General features: G+C 35.8%; 1 protein-coding gene and 1 long non-coding RNA gene across 3 annotated transcripts in view; one reads left to right on the top strand and one right to left on the bottom strand.

Annotated features, from left to right (window-relative positions):
• The window catches only part of LOC116657632, a 347,184-nt gene that overhangs the window by 139,906 nt on the left and 189,249 nt on the right, over nt 1–18,029 (bottom strand). For both annotated transcript variants that reach the window (XR_004312830.1, XR_004312829.1), the window contains one exon: nt 324–390. This is a non-coding gene — a long non-coding RNA (uncharacterized LOC116657632). The remainder of the gene's footprint in view (nt 1–323; nt 391–18,029) is intronic.
• Nucleotides 1–18,029, top strand: part of TACR3 (tachykinin receptor 3) — a 63,270-nt gene that overhangs the window by 38,515 nt on the left and 6,726 nt on the right. The gene's annotated exons all lie outside the window — the stretch shown is intronic.

Below are 18,029 nucleotides of genomic sequence, written 5' to 3'. Positions count from 1 at the left end.
CTCTCCTTCAAGTCAGGAGAGGATCATAAACAGAAGTTGTTTTCTGTCACACCAGGTCGTATGTGAACCCTTTATGCATGTGATGCTAATTACTTGTTCCAAGTCTTTTCAGATGTCTTTTTGAAAAGATTTCAGAGAAACTATTACTTTGCTTAAGTAGTAGATTCCAAAAGGACTATGATAATCCGTACTTCTGTATACTTCATTCACTGTATTTCCAAACTTATGATTTTTTTTTCAAATCATTTGTATTTCTCCAAAACCTGTGTTTTATTTGGAAATATTTAGAACGGGTGAAATAATACATTGTGAATACTTCTTACCTTTGGATTCTCAGGTCTTATCCTCAGATTATTTCTGCCTCACTATTTCATCATTCTCCAGCATGATCTGAAATACAAATTATACAAATCTCTGAAACAGGGATTTCTAAAGCCTTTTGCCGCAGCCATCTAAGCCCAGATGAGAAGAATGGTTTTCACTGACAACTCAAAGAAATATATACATGATTCGCATATTAAATCTGTAAAGGAAAAGAGCATTCTAAAAGAACTGAAAACAATAGACACAATAGTAGTTGCATACCAAAGGGAATAGAAACTCCAGTATTAATTAGAATAAACAACAGGTCCTTCAAATGCTACCCATGCTGATTAAAAAGCAGGTAGATCAAGTATGGGATAATAATTCCCTTCATACACAGTGCCTGAAAACTAATAATTGGTGACCATAAGCTTGTGTGTCACAGTTAATCCAGCTTGAACAAGGGAGATTATTTTATTTTAAACAAGGCTTTATGGAGAACTAGAAGACACTTTTTCATTCACTTGACTGAAAATACAAGCCAGTTCTCCATCATTACAATACCTGTCTCCCTCCTGGACATAAGATTTCATGAGCCTCTCCTGCAACATTTCATTACCAGACCACTTATTTTGACCAGGAAGGACTCTACAGTGGCACAAACTCTAGTGCTTTGAGGCAATAAATAAATAAATTTACATTTATTTAATGATCACCTGTAACACAATGAATAGGACCCTACACCTTATAATTCTGTTTCTATTGCTCTCCTATCTTCCTATAAGACATTTGAGAATTTAGGCAGCTTTGAACAAATGAGTCAAACATGAAGGTGTTTACCCATACCTTCCTTGAGTCCCATAACCTGAAATGGGAGGCATAGTTCAGAGGCATTTTGCCATAATAATCTCATTTCTTAATACATAGAAGGCATATCAATCACTGTTCTATTATATTTTGTGGTAACAAACCAAACCCCCCCAAAATTTGTCATAGGCAAAAGGAACTAGTTTCCAGCACATGAATTTGTTAATGGTTTTTTAAAGTCTTAGGGGAAAGTCACAGAGTCCCTGTCTTTGGGTAATGAGACAGCACAGATCAGATTCTCATTTCTCTGAAGTCAGTTGCTTTGCACACAATCATGTTTTTCATCCCACCAAAGTACCAGGTTATATAGTTGAGTAGGAAAAAAAAAGCTTAGAGCTTTATTTATATTAATTTTAAGTATTAGAAGAAAGAATTAATCTATTCATTTTGAATTCCTTACCCAAGAGAGTTGTAGGTATAACTCCGATTTGACAGCAGGTAGATCAAGCAAATGACCTTACGACATTCCTACTTATTACTCTGCCCTACAATTCATTTTGTTTAAAACTTTAATACGCATTTCCTTTTATTTTTGGAAGTGTAATTCCTTAAAGCTGATGAATACCCTTGCCTAATTACCTTGACACTGCTCTTTTCTGGTTCTGATTGCTCCTTGCAACTGAGCTCCACGTCTTCACAACAACACAGCTCTTCTGTATCATACTTGGATTCATTTCACTGTGGGGTTGGGTGTTCAAGTGGCCACCAGACTGCTGACTAGGCTCACTGTCAGCACACCTCATCAAGCTGCTGCAGCCTTCTCTGGTCACTGTCTCCTCACATTCTTGATCCATTCATTACCTGTGTTCTAGATCCTTGGCACCTCCTTCTCAAGAGTAGTCATCAATCAATTAAACCATCTGTCTTCTAAACCATGACCTCTTTCACTTCACTGTGATTCTCCCTCAAAATTTAAGCACACTCACATCTCCTTCCATCTTGTGTTATTTACATTTGCTCTCTCCTTTTGTTTACCAATCTTTTCCGCCTCTCTGGTTAATGCTTTGTGGCTTCCAACAAGCCATTCTGCACAAATTACCCTTGCCAAAGCTACCATTGCCTTCTTTGTTGCTAAATTCATGGGGTATATTCAGTCCTTGACCAGAATGACACAATAGATACCTTCTGATCACTCCCACCATGAGAAGTCTCTCCTTCCATGGTATTTGCCTCCTTCCTCTCCTCAGGCCATTCCTCTCTCTGGCCTTTCTTCCTCTACTATTTACATGCTAATCTTTACCCCAAAAGCCTATTCTTCATATTTTTATAGCTTTCATATAGAGTCTTATTTAGATAATTTCATCCACTCCCAGGACATCAACATCTTTGAAAATTATTTCCAAATCTACATTTACAATACGCCCATATCTAGACTTCTTTTCTGAGGTCCAAGCTTTGAGCTCCAGATTAAAATTCTGTTGACCATCTCTCATTGTACCCCATGTACAACAGAAATTTCAAAATAAGCCTGTCAAAATGAAATAGCCATCTTTGTTGATTCTTGGAAAGTCTTCTTCCCATTTGATAGAATATTACTAATACCCATAAAGTGGCCCAGACAAAAAGCAAAATAATCTATAACTATCTCTTTCCTCAACCAAAATTCAGTCAGTGACAGTGCTTCAAATTAACTCTAAAAGCATTCAAATACATTTTTTTCTTTCCTAAGCCCCTTCTCTACTTTTGTTTAGATCTACATAATTTCTTGCCTGGATTAGTATACTTGTCAATTAAAGATCCTCCTGCTTCCATTAAATCTGATTCAAATAAAATCGATTCTACCTTCAAAGTATTCTCTCTAAAATCTGAATTTATTAATACTCTTCTTAAAATTCTTTAATGGCTTCTCTGGCCCTCCCTAATCTCACTTCCATCTCTCTCTCTCACTTTCTTCATCAGTATATTTTATATTACGCACTGCATCCCAGTTAGTCAAACTTTTTGTATTCCCAGAGCCAACTGTGAGATATGCATATTTTCCTTCTGTGACTAGGACACTCTTCTCCCCACTCTCCCAACCCTTTTCTGCTCCTCTCACCTGAATATTTCCTATTTGTCTTTCAAGTTGTACCACAGGCACTTCTTTCTCTAGAAAGCCTCTTTGAAACCTCCACCCCCAAGCTGTATTCAGTGTTGGTCCCTGATTTCCCATTATACCACATGGCAAACTCTAGCATGGAACTTAACAACACTATATACGAAACATCCATTTGCTCAACTATCTCTTCCAACAAACTTTACAAAACTGAGAGAAGGGTTTGTGTCTTACTCACCTTTAGATATTCAACAACTCAGAGTGTCTAGCATAACTCAGGAACACTATAATGCTCATAAAATGAAGGAATGAATCTGTTTCCTTAGATTTTTTTCCTGGTTATCAAATACCCTTGAAAGAGGACTGAAAACCAGTGAAAATTTGATTCTTCTAAATTCATAGACACTGAATTTTCAGTATACTGCAATCTTTTCCACCCCTCAATTTTTTTCTTTCCTACAAGCCTCATGAGGTCTTGAGGTATATTTTATCTCCTAACTGCCATTACTCTTGGATGCCTGATGAATATAGTTTCTTTCAAAGTGAAGACAGATGCTAGTTAAATTTTCAATCCTCTATTCAAGTGAGTTATTACTTTAAAAATAATTATTATTATATGTGAAAGTTTATATTTATTATAAAGAGTAAAATATTTCAAAATGAATAAAACTTTGCTATATATTTATTTGCTTATTTGTCTTAAACCATGACTCAAGTGATTTATGATCTTCTAAATTTATGACTCGAATAAAATATTAAAAGATCATGACTCATTTTGGCTTTCCAAATGTGGTTTCATTTTTAATAAGACATTCAACACCAATTCTTATGTTTTATGAATTGCTAGCAATAATAGATTCTGGCCAGGAACTGCGGCAATTAATATAAACTTAGCACTTCAATGATTTTGCTAATTTAATGGTCCTAAAAAAAATTATTTCCCTTCTAGTAGTAGTAGAAACAAGAAATGTCTTATTCTAGGAGTATAATCTTGGAAAATGACAAGAGATACTGAGAAAATGAATCAAGTATTATCAAGCACTTATCAAATATTTACAGAGTCTGAATTGAAACAAAATATCTAATGCTTTTATATTGATTTCAGATACTGTTCTAAGATTTCCATATGAATTTTTTACAGTCTTACAGTTTTCATGTATCTCCTGAAATGATCTTTCAACTCATTATAGCCATCCGTTTCTGTAAATGCTTTAACATATTTATCATAGTTTTTTAAAGACCTTACCTATTAACTGCAAAACCTACTGACTCATTTTTTCTTGATTATGGGTCACATTTAAAATGTTTATTTACATGTATGATATTTATTTCTTTGCATGTATGGTAATTTTGGATTGTATACTGGATATTGTGAGATACGATGTTAAGACTTTTGATGCCTTCATCTGAAAGATGCTGTGCTTTCTCTTAGCAGGCAGTTACATTACTGGTGGATCATTCAAATTTGCAGAGGTTTGGTACTTTGTTAGGGTGAATCTATTTTAGTTTTGCCCTTAGTTTAAGATTGATCTCTTAATCCTGGGCATAGTATTTACTCCTGAAGCCTAGATCTTCTGGGAAAACCCAAGTTATTTATTAGATTCATGAGATTCAAACTCTAAACTCTGTCTCCCTTAGGAGGAGTGGCTGCTAAAAATCTCTCCACTCTACAGCCTTTCAGCTGTTTTTCACTCTTAAGCTGCTCATACCCTTGTCCTGTGCATGCTCAGTGCAGGAGCAGCCAAGGATTTAGGAGATGGTTATATATATGTGAATCTCACTCAGGTATATAGTCTCCAGTTTCAGCACTCTTTTGATCACTCTCCAGTGCCATGAAACAGTTTTGTAGTTGTTATTGTAATTTGTTTTTTCCAAAGTTAATAGTTGTTCTCAGGAAAAAAAGTTTGATAGATAAGTAGATAGATATAGATATACATAAATATACACACAAGCTATTCTGTATATACTATACACAATATATACTCTGTATATATATATACAGTGTATTATATATCTACAGTATGTACAAACTATACACTGTATTGATATTTCTGATATTAGAAAGATCTTTGTAATATATCCTGTCCTTTTGCTTTGTTGTGTCTTTCATGCTGTGTAGTCACGCACAAATTTGTACTAACATTGCACTTATAATTAGGTATTCTCCAATATCCTGTCTAGGAGTTTCCTCTAGCACAAGTCACTAAATTTTGACATCACTGATCTAACTGAATCCATAAAGTTTAATTTTCTGGAACAGCACCAATTGTCCTGACATATTGTGTAGAGGACTTAAATTTAATGTTTTAAAATATTACTTCTGGAATTGAGAGGGTAGAGGATATTTCTCCTTTCCAGAAATTATTCATGCATTTAAAGGAGTAAATATATAGACAGGTTATTTTTATTTTTCTCAGAAAACTTTTCAAACAAATTGAGATTTTAAATACCAATAGGAAAGATACTGAGATTAAATATTTTGGATTAATTTTATGCCCTAAATATTACAGTTAACAATTAAATGTCCATTAGAGTCTAAGTATTTTTAACTTTTTAAAAAAAATTTGTGGTCTTTTTACTGTTCAATTAATATTTTATTAATACATTTCAAGTTCCTGATTTTCCAGTTATAAAACTAAAATATATACCAAGTACAGAACATTTACATTACTGGTAATCATCTAAATAATTTTTTCTATAAGAAAGTTTTTCAAGGAATACCTGTTATCTTGTTGTTTTATAGAAATATGCCATAATGGAGAAGTGACAAAGCCATTGTGACTTTAAAATGATTAGGCTTGTTATTTTTTAAGCTGTAATGAAAAATATGGATTTGATGTCACGTATCTCTGTCTCTATCATTCAAATCACACACACAGACACACATACACAGATAGCAGGCATTATAATTTTTAAAAGAACTGTTTTTAAAACTCTTACTGTCTGCATGTCACAAAATTTGACAGAAGACCTTGGCCCTTCAGTACCCAATCTTCATTTTACCCATTGTGCCCCAACCCACCAACATAGCCTTCCTTTGCCTTTACAAAAGCACATTCATAACCAATTTAGGGCATAATATCAGTAATTTAAAATAATGTTCATAAGTTGGTCAGATCTTGGGAATGAAGGAAAAATGAGTATCTCAGCATGCCGTGAGTAGTTTATGAGCCCAGCATCCTCATTTCCATCTAATCCTCACAATCCCCTGTGACGAGTGTTCTTATCTCTTCTTTGCTAATAAAACTATTGATGTCCAGAAAGATTTAAGTAATTCACCCAATGTTACATAGCTATTTACAAACAGAGTCTAGATTTAAATCAAAGCCGTGGAGTCCAGTGCTCTTAACACTGCTGTACACTGCTGTGCAATGAAGACTTCAAAGTCTGCTTCTATTCCATAAAGTTCTGTGTTTCCACTGATACCACAGATCAGCCATTTGATGAGTCATTTAAATTCTCCGCCTTAATACTAAATAGAAACAAGTTAATAAAACCTTCACTTTAAAATATCACAGGAAAAAATTCATCTCAGCAACTCCCTAAATAAGCTGTGTGTCTCTCCCAATTTGGGAATTATTCTTCCCAAGCCAAACAATAAATTATGGTACATTAATGTAAATACTAAAACTAATATTAGAAGAAAAACATTATTTTCTGGAAAGCATCAATAGGTAATTACCAACTCAAAGGGAAAGTCTAGAAAATAATAGAACTAAACACATTCACAAATGAGAATCTGAAATTAGAATATCTTACAATTAGTATTGCTAAAGATTGAATTGTGTCTCTCCCAAATTCACATGTTAAAGCTCTAACCTCTAATATGACTGTATTTGAAGACAGGGTCTATAAGGAGATAGTTACAGTTAAATGCAGTCATAAGGATGGGTCCCTGATCCAACAGAATTAGTGTCTTTGTAAGAAGGAACACCAGAGAGCTCACTCACTCTCCCTCTCCTCAAAAACACAAAGAGGTCACGTGGGCATATGGTGACCACCTACAAACCAGGGAGCAGAACTTCACCAGAAACCAACCATGCTGGTACCCTAAGCTCAGGCTTCCAGCCTCCAGAACTGTGAGAAAATAAATGTCTGGTATTGAAGCCATTCAGTCAATGCTATTTTGCTATAGCAGCCCAAGCTAATTAAGATAATTACTATTAGCTATTAAAATATAACAATAGCTCTGTGATGCTTGAAAGCATTATTTTAAGTAATCTTCATCACAATCCTATGAGATTAGTCCCATTTTACCTATGAGAAACCTGAGGCTTAGAGAGATTAAATAACTTGCACAAGATTACACAGATTATTTACTAGCAAAGCTGTGACTAGAATTCACATCTCCTGGCTCCTCATCCATTCTTCTGTCACAACACCTATGTTGTGATACTAAATAGTAAGCACTTTTCCTATTTGAGGACTCAGTATCACCAGCGATGTCTATAATTGCTAAAAACATGACTAATACTATAAACCACTTTGAATGGTACAAAATTATCCATATGTTATTAATTAGTTTTGCAATATAGAGAGAATCTAAAGAGAAACTTTATAATGCTCTCTCAGCAGCCTGTATGAGATTAAAGGTGTATTTTATTAAGCATAACATAGCCAAGACCACATATGAGAATGCCACTCATTCCATCTTGAATTACCCAGAACTACCTCATTCATGTATTTATGTATTCATTTATTCAAAGGAAGTCATCATGGGCTATTTGTAGTCTTCTAAGCTGGAGATATAAGGATAAACAAAACTGAAATGTCCAAGGCCCTCATGGCATTTGCATTTAAGTAGAGCAGAGAGGCCTCCCAAATAAAATAAGGAGAAATTTTGCTGGGAATGCTGAAGGAAATAAACAAGTAATATGAAAAAAAATAACTGCAATGAGCGTCTTCTTTAAATGGGATGTTAGGAAATACCTACTGAAGAAGATGACTAGCTGAGCGCTTATCAGTGAGAATGAGTCAGGTACCCAAAGAGCTGGGAGAAGAGTGCTACAGGCAGGAAGGACAACAGGAACAATGCCTGGAAAAGGAAAGTTATTGATGTGTTTAAGGATGAGAAAGTAAGAGTACAGAACATAAAGAACCAATGGGAGTAGGTAATGGGTGAGACTGGAGAAAAGGGCAAAAAAGCAAAATACAGTGGAAATTCTGAGCAAAAGTATGAAAATTTGGTTTAATTCCAGATACAAAGAGGAAACCACTTAACGCAGAGAGGTAATCTAGTTTGCATATTTTTTTAAAAAATCACTGTACCTGCTGCTTTGGCAGCAAAGTCCAATTAAGTGGTTACTGATTAGTCCCGGAGAAAACTAAAGATGCCTTATAAGAAGTTTTAGCAATAGAGATGACAAGACAGTAAGATTTACCCACATATTTTGGTGACTTGGCCAACAGGACTTGCCTAGATATTGAATAGGGTGGTGGAAATGAGGGGATACAAAGAGACACGCACAATTTCTAAGTATCTAGCTTCATGTACTAGATGTGTGGTGGTGTCACTTACTGAGATAGGGATGTTCACAGAAAGAACAACTATGTGGGGGGCAGGAGGAGTGGAGAATGGAGGGAGCTGTTTTTTAACACATAAAATTTTGAGATGTCTTTGTGATAGTCAGATGGATCACCTCTCTGGGGAAGATGGTGTCCTGAATTCTGCCTTCTCATCTACCACTTGCTAATTCTCCTGAGTGAAGTAGCAACTGTGATAAGACAGTGGGCAGAGTTCAGAGGGGTATGTGATGTCCAGAGGGTGCTACAGTCAAGGAGAGAAAGGCACAGGGTTTTATGCATCAACCGCATTATTCCTGAGACTATGAGGGTGCTAACACACTCACTAGGGACACATGGAGCAGACTGATTTTTTGCCATCTTCTGAGGACACACAGCTGGCCATCAGGAGAGAAAACAGCGCTCCCTCTGTGATGTCCAGATTTGCAGCCCTGAAAAGAACACTTTCAGTTTATCCTTACAGGCAAAGATAGACAGAGCCTAGAATTGGAAAAAGGAAATAAAAACAGACCTTAGGGAACCCAGTTGCTGGAAATAAGACAAAGAAGCAGAGCACCTAGAATAAGCCATACTTCATGGACTAAAACACAAAAGATACAATCTCTTAATTATGGCATGAAAATCATCAGACAAAATATAACATTTTTAAAATTTAAAACTGCAATTGTCAAAAAAGAAAATGTCATGTTGAAAAGTGAAGAAATATTTCAAAACACAAACAGATATCAAAACCAGGATCACAAGCGAAACAAATAACAGAAGGTTAAAGGAGAGGTCTAGCTCAGTGATACGGATTCATTCACTTGAATAGAATTTAATGCACAGAAAAATGTTTTATTTACCTTTATTTCCAGAATCAGCCTCTTCAACTTCTTGACAACACTCCTTGTTAGAAAAGAAACTCCTACCTACTAGACATTTCACTGTAATTGAAACACAGTTATCTTGGCACCTCCAATATGTACCAATAGCATTAGTTAAAGTGAGTATACAATGCATACAGTGCAAGCACAGTACCTTGCTTAACAGGGACTCAACAATTTTAGTTTCCTTTCTGCCTCGGAGGCAAATGTCCCTTACTTTCACTTTTTTAGGACTGATTAATTGATTGATTGATTGATTTTCCTCTTTTCTAAACAGTCTTATAAAACTAAATGTACCTCCATGTTTTATTCCTTCCTAATAAAATTCCTTTCAATAAAAGCAACTTCTTTTTATCATTGCTGCTATTAAGGGAAGAAAGTACAAGCTTCTAGAATATATATTTTGACTTATATTTACATTAGGATATAAATAAATCCAGACTGACATAGTATCATATTCCATAAAAATAAGTTGGTGTATGGAAATAGTTTCTAAGCCACCATTGAAACAGAATGCAATGAATGATGCAAACATGTACCTATCTTTCTCTACTAGTAACATATTACAGTTCAATTCAATAGCATAATGAAGCCTTTGCTATTGCAATGGTTAATTTTACGTGTCAACTTGCCTGGGCCATGGGATACCCAGATAGGTAGTTAAGTATTATTTCAGGTGTGTCTGTGAGGGATGTTTCCAGAAGAGATTAGCATTTGAACTGGTGGACTGAGTAAAGCAGATGGCCCTCTCCAAATGTAGGTGGACATCATCTAATCTGCTGAGAGCCTGAATACAACAAAAAAGCAGAAGTTTGAATTTGCTCTGCCTAACTACTTAAGTTGGTACATCAGTTTTCTCCACCAGCTTTCTTGGGTCTCCAGCTTACAGGCAAGTTGTGGGACTTCTCAGTCTCCATAACTGTTTGAGTCAGTACCATACCATATAATGCTCAACAAATATTTGCAGAATCAATGAATTAATAAAGTATGAAGCAATGCCATAATGCCACCAGCTAAACTGACGAGGAAGAGATTAGATGATCAGAAAAGAAATGTATTCTCCCTTAGATCAAATATATTTTTAAATGAAAATGAAATTGCTCAGAAATTTTACTCCTTCTAAGAAGGCCAAAAATACGGAGTATATAGTAGGGAGCTGTGCAGTATAATGGATATCGTAGCTGTATCAGTCAGAATTCTCCAGAGAAACAGAACCAAAAGTACAGAATATATTCATTCCTATATTTCTATATTCATTACTATTTTCATTCATTTCCATGACATTAAATATCATCTATATATCACTGACTCTGAAATGTATATTCCAAATCTACTTCCTCTATGAGCTCTAAGTTACATAATAATCAGCTGCATACTTTATGTCTTTGCACTGGTTATTTCCGAGGTATTTTTAAATTATAATATACACAACTTATCTTTGAGTTTCAAGTCTTCACATCTGTCATAAAAGTAGACTCTTCCTACAGTCATCCAAATATTAGTACCTGGTACTTCCATTTACCCAGGTATTAAATTCTGAAAACAATCATTCTTGAAACCTCCTTTTCCCTCCCACCACCATCTAATTCATCACTAAACCCTAATGATTCTCCTCCCTCAAAATACCTCCCATCTCTGTACATCTCTCCACTTCCATTGAAATAACTCTTCCATTGAAATAACTCTTTCATGAAATGACTATCACTATAACAGCCACTAGATCCACTAGAACTAACTCTCCAACTCATTTCCCCAGATCTACACTTGTTCTCTTCAAATTTATTCTCCATTCAGCATCCAAGATGTGGTTTTTTAAAATTGAGATACAATTTACATAAACATTATGTTAGTTTCAGGTGTACAACATAATGATTCCACATTTGTATATATTGCTAAGTGATCACCACAATATGTGTGGTAAATATACATCACCACATATAGTTGTAATTTTTTCTTATGATGGGAATTTTTAAGATCTACTCTACTTGCAACCTTCAAATACACTATGTAGTATTATTAACTACAGTCACCATGCTGTACAAGAAAATGCTTTTAAATTCTAAATCAACTCATGCAATCTGCTTAGTTTTGCAGTGGTTCCTCGATATATATAAGAAAATAGATAAAAGAAATTGTAAACCCTGAAAATAACCTACAACGTCCTGCGGAATCTTACTACCACTTATTCTGCCAATCTACTTCTATACAACTGTACTATTCATACACTATGTTCCAGTGATTCTTAATCTCAGTTGCTTGAGCACATCAAACATTTCCCCACTTCCCAGTCTCCTCTTACACTGCTATCAGGGCACAGAATGATGTGCCCTTCATTCTTCTCTCTACACATCCTTCAGATTTCAGCTTAAATATTACTTCCCCAAATAGAACTTCCACTGTATTCTACAACCTAGATATAATTATTTTTCTCTATAGAATTCATCATAATTTGTAATTTCATGTGTATTTGTGTATTTATTATTTAATGACATTTTTAATAGGGTGTGAGTGCTGTGAAACTAGACAACTTTTTTTTTTAATTTAGCACAGTATCTCTAGAGCTTAGGGCCTTGGTTTCTTTAGAAAAAATGGTGTTGTTGAAGAACAATTGTAATCTAAGGATATACTAGATTAATTAAGATAACATAATAGATCTTCTTTCTTAAGGCTGTTCCATCACATGATTCAAATATCTGTGCTTTCCTGTGCTAAACACAAAAGCCAAGGGCAATAATAATTTTTAATTTAGGTGTAAAATATTTAAAATTATTTTTGTTTTACTCACTTAATATTTTTGAATTCTTATTATGTGCATGATAGGGAAAAACACAAGATAAATGATATTTCTTGCAGCTAAAGTGGTCATAAAATGGATGGGAAAATCAGATACCCTCAGTCAACAGGTATTTATTGAATGTCAAGAACTATGCTAAGTTCTGGAGACACAAAGATGAATAATGCATGTGCCCATATCCAGATGGAAGGAAACAGAATTGCACATGACTATATTGTATATCTGTGTTATAAGATATAATTATAAAATCCTAAGGTTAATTAGGAAGTATCTACACTACCTACATGAAGAAGTGAGGGAGGCTACTTGGGGAGGTGAACTTGAGTTACCCTCCCAAAGGATGGCTAGAAAATTTTACAGGGAAAGAAACTGGATCAGGGCATTACAGGGGTAAGCATGTGCAAATCATGTAGATTTACTTCAAAGTAACTACAAATAAGGACAATGTAATTTATAAACTATGCTTTCTTAGTCTGTCATATACTGCAGAGAAAAACATTAATTTTCAGTGACTGATCTTATTTTCTATAGAAATACAGAAAAAAGTAATCTTAAATATTCTAGATTTTACTGTTTCCAAAAAACAAAGTATGCACACCTTCAAGATAAAAAGCCAACTGCAAAAGACACTGGTTGGCTCAACATTTCAGACCGCAATATATCAACAACACTGTGTTTGTAAAAGGACAAGTTATGTCAATATATAGCGAGACATAAAATCTGTTGTTCCGGCAATGGTGGCAGCCTAGTCCTTTTCACAGGGTCAAGTACACTCAATATACCAGATATCTCCCTGCAACTCCTGGAACAGAGAAAGATTAAATGACCTGACAGTTGATGGCAGCTCTTTCCTCTTTTACAACCTCTTCCCCAGAAAGGTAATTGAGGCAGAAATCTTCTCGACTCTCTCCCATTCTGTGAGTGTCAAAGATCCTAAGCCCTAATAGTAACTATTTATTTGGGACTAAGACAGTCCTTTCAGCAGACCTGCTTTATGGTTTCTAGATATAAGGAACATATGAGATTGTCACAGATTTGTGCTTTTTTCCATTTGTCTTTAAATGTGCTAGATATAAATAAATAATGTGGAAGTAAGTGGTACCATATGAGCACAGTAAAGTCCTGAGTCCCTATTTCATGGTACTAGTGCAGATAAATCTGTCCTTATTCTTGTAGCATTAGATAAGTCAGCCTCCAACCTCAAGTTCTTGAGCCCACTCCACCATTCCAACTTCTTTTCTCACTCTTTCACTTCTTCCAGCTTTAGGAAAATATCTTATCTCACATAAATCTCAATTGGGCCATTCCTTGGTGGAATATCTTTGACTACGTTTTGCTTAAGCATCCCCTGAGAATGCTAAGAAGCAAGGGCTATTTTTCAGGGTCTTGAGAAGCAGAATGTATACAAAATGATCCCTAGCTAATGAAGAATTAAGAGGTCCAGTAATCCTATCTCTGAACCTGCCTTTGAGATCTTAATAAACCACTTAACCTCCTTTGTTTTAAGTCTCCCATCGACGAAATGGAGAAACTATATGGTCAAAGGTTTATCATGGAGATTAAATAAATTCATATATTTGAAAGGTTTTCTAATGAATATATAAAGCACTAAGCCTATTACTAGAATCAAAAATGGATACAACTCCACTGACTTGTCCACCAATGCTTCCCTCAAATGTATCCACTGGCTTTGCTTCTCTCAAAGGACAATGTACTTCTCAGCTTGATTTTCCTTTGATGATTTCAAAATGACTATGAGAACTACCTGGCTGAGTGTGTCCCTCCAGTAAGCTATGCACTGCTTTATATAGCAAGAACCTGTAACAACAGAAACTGGCACAGGAAGGTAGTAAAGAGGAAGATAAGGAAATACAAGTTTTGAAAAGCAGGATGAGAAAGTCCTTACGTAGGGCACAGAATGAGAAATTTGAAAACACTGCTATACCTTCTAGAATTTATGAGAGAGAAATTTGAAATGTAGAGTCAGGAATGAGTTCTCTATTGCTCTCCAGTTACAGTGTAACAGCCCAGCCCATCTCCACAAGTAAGAGCAGAAGATAATGATTAAAAAATTCCAAATTCCAGTCCCATTACCAGACTACCATCTTGTAGTCCACTATGAATGGTACTTTTATATATTTTGTCTATATGTTGCAAATACTATAGCTTTATTACATTTTTGTGTTATTTGCTAGATGTATACCTTTAAAGTAAACCACATTTTTAACCATATTTTGACATTCCTCCCTATTCTACTATAACAGAAGCCTCAAAAACATCACTTGGTCCCAATATTCATAATTTGTGACTATTTTTTTAATTCTTGTTGAAATTGCTCTTATTTATTTGAATACCTGAAATAATGGTAAATAAATCTACTTCTGTTGTTTTAAAAACAATAGAAGTTTTTCTGGCTATTTTCTATTTTAATTATCTTCCTCTAAATACTAACAAGCCAGCTCTGCTTCCTCAGAAGTGAATACCTAAGTGTGATAACAAAGAAGTTTCTGCCTTAATCAAAGGAACAACTCTTCAGTCTAAGCTAAAGTGACAGATTCAATTGGATTTCTGACTTGTAATACAACCATGAAGAATCTATCACCTTGCCTAGCAAGTGAGCTTTCTGTGTGCTTGTCATTTCTGTTGCAAAGGAATTATCACGGAAAACAGTGCTTGTGAGGAAGACCACATATAACCTAAGGGAGGCTCAACTCATGGAAAAAGAGATCCTGGTCTGTCCTTGACATCGCCGAAAGTAATTCTCAGGCAATCCAAACCTTTCTGGAAATCTATTTGGTCTCCTACTTTGCTGGAATGAAACCATATAATATTCTGTCCTCAGCATTTCAAACATTGTACTAATCTGCTCAGGAGGCCATAACAAAATACCATAGACTGGTCATTTAAACAACAGAAATATTTTCTCACAATTCTGGAGGCTGGATGTCTGAGTTCAAGGTGTCATGCAGGGTTGATTTCTTAGAAGGTCTCACTGCTACATTTGCACATGGCTGTAACCCTCTGAATTCACATGATCGTCCCTCTGTGTGTCTTATCCTAATCACATCTTCATTTAAGAACACCAAACATTTTGGTTTAGTCCCCTCTAACAACCTCATTTCAGCTTAATTAACCTCTTCAAAGACTCCATCTCCACTTACAGTCAAATGCTGAGGTACTGGGGACTTCAATATGAATTTGGAAGAGTGACATCAGGAGGATGGCGGAACAAGATGTCCCTCGTCATATCCCCACTCAACAACAACAATCTGACATCCATCCATGGGCAAAGTCCCTTTGTGGGAGCTGGAGGATGCAGGCAGGAGACTGTGAAACAGTCCAAGAACGAGGAGAGTCACTTTGAGAAGACAGGCCTGCTCCCTGGTGACTTGCCTACCATGGCTCCGGCTATACACCCAGAAACAGCCCCGTACTTCCGAGGACGTGGCTATGGCCTCATCTGGCTTTGGCTATGTCACCAGCACCACATCTGGGAAGGGCCTTGCCCACCCAGAGTCAGGTGAAAGACACAGACCTTGGTCTTGCTGTGAACCCGTGAACCAGCTCCGCCCTCCCTCAGCCACAAACCAAAGCCCCGTGAACTAACTGATTTAGACAATCACCCACAGACCAGAGGGCCTTTGTGGAAGTCCAAGAGTCCAGCAGAGCAATTGTAGCACATCACTGGAGCCAATAAATCTGAGACTGGATGCACCGGAAAGAGTAAGAGGAACAAACTGACTTTACACGTCACCCCTCGCCACAAGGCAACACAGCTCAGTACCAGGATGGCCTTCTCATGTGTGATTTCTCCTTGGTGGGTAATAAGAGCATGTGATGGGGTGAGTGCCCAGTTCCTCAGCGGTGTGGGGCCCTGCCAATGGGGCCTCCTCTCTCTCCCTCCATCCAGAGGACTGTGGTGAGCTGCACAACTAGGGGGCAATGAGCAGCTAGGAGAACAGCAGGCAGGGCTCCAAACTGAACATATCAAAGGGACTCAGATCCTACTAACACATCCTAGGCTCCATCAGGAAGTCAGCTCACAAGCCACAGGGGGTGCCTCACCTGTGTGTCCCCCAACTGGCCAAGTTATAAGTTAAGTACAGCATAGAGATCTAATGTACAGTATGATGGCTATAGTTAACGATGTTGTATCATATACTTGAAAGTTGTTAAGAGAATAGATCTTAAATGCTCTCACACACACACACAAAGTAATTATGTGACGTAACAGAGATGTTAACTAACCCTATTGTGGTAATCACCTCACAATATTTACATGTATTAAATCATCATATTGTACACTGTAAACTTGCACAATGTTATATGCTAACTATACCTCAATAAATCTAGAAAAAATCTTATTAAATAAAAAGGACTTGTAAACAACAACAAAAAAATGGGTGTAGGGAACCCAATTCAATCCATAACAAGCCTCTATAAGGTTTTATCACTAATCATGATCCCATAACATAAGTCTTTATTCCTCTTGCCTTAATGTGCTTCCTTTTCTAATGTTATCTTGCTTTCGTTTTTGTGGCTGAATTCTTTTTTTTGGCTTCAGATCACTGTAAACCTGAATTCTTATAATACTTTCAAATTCTAAGTTTCCAATGGAAAAATGAAATCACATTAAAAATGAAACATGAGCAATGAAATGTAAATAAGTAGAATCCAAACACAATACCAAGGGAGGAATCAGGAGTTTGAGATACACACTACTATACATAAAATTGATGAACAACAAGGACCTACTGTATAGCACAAGGAACTATATTCAACACCTTGTAATAACCTATAATGGAAAAGAATCTGAAAAATATATATACATATGTATGTATAACTGATTCACTTTGCTTTATACCTGAAACTAACACAATATTGTAAATCAACTTTTCCTTCAATAAAACTAACGCAATACTGCGTACATACACAGAGAGAAATATTTCCCATATCTGCATGCACATTCACAGGGTTTTCTTCATTTGTTTGGCCTTCACATAATTTCTTATAGGCATTGCTCTAAGCTAATGTTAATTGGATAGACATGCTAGTTGGATTTGGCAACAGTGTCAAACTCCTTGGATGACACTAACACAATATGCCTATATTTTCATCTAATTCTGAAATTACTGGCAAAATTCAACTCATCTTCTGGACCATCCTGCACTTTTTTCACAAGTGCTACTGCTTAGTTCTTATTTTCTCACTTGGGATTGAAATTTTTTAGCATGATTTCTGAAGCAGCAAAAGCCCAATCTAAATAGTTCTAAAAGTAGTACTTTAGATTCTGATGCTTGTCATTAATTTTTTTCCCATTATTTGAATTTGCTAATGGGAAGTTAGAATAAGCAGGATTGTAACTCTGACTTAAAGAGATATAATGTCCTTTAAGAATATTTGTGTAGACAAAAGGTATAGAGAAGTGGTAAGGTGTGGACCATGGTTGGTTCTCCAAAACATGCTCTGAGGAAGTTTCAATCAAAACAAGAAGTTTCGTCTCACTTAGAATTAATCATTTCAAGGTCAGGCATTTAAAAAGAATAAATTTTTCCCTAAAGAATATAATTCCTAGATTTTTTTAGGATCAGTAATATAGTATTTAATTTCCTCTGCTGACTCTTTTTCTTTCACAACCTAAAAC

This window comes from Camelus ferus, chromosome 2 (genome assembly GCF_009834535.1).
Source record: "Camelus ferus isolate YT-003-E chromosome 2, BCGSAC_Cfer_1.0, whole genome shotgun sequence".
Taxonomy (NCBI): Eukaryota; Metazoa; Chordata; class Mammalia; order Artiodactyla; family Camelidae; genus Camelus; species Camelus ferus.
The sequence above is the reverse complement of the archived record's forward strand: the minus strand, read 5'-3'. Positions and strand labels throughout refer to the sequence as shown.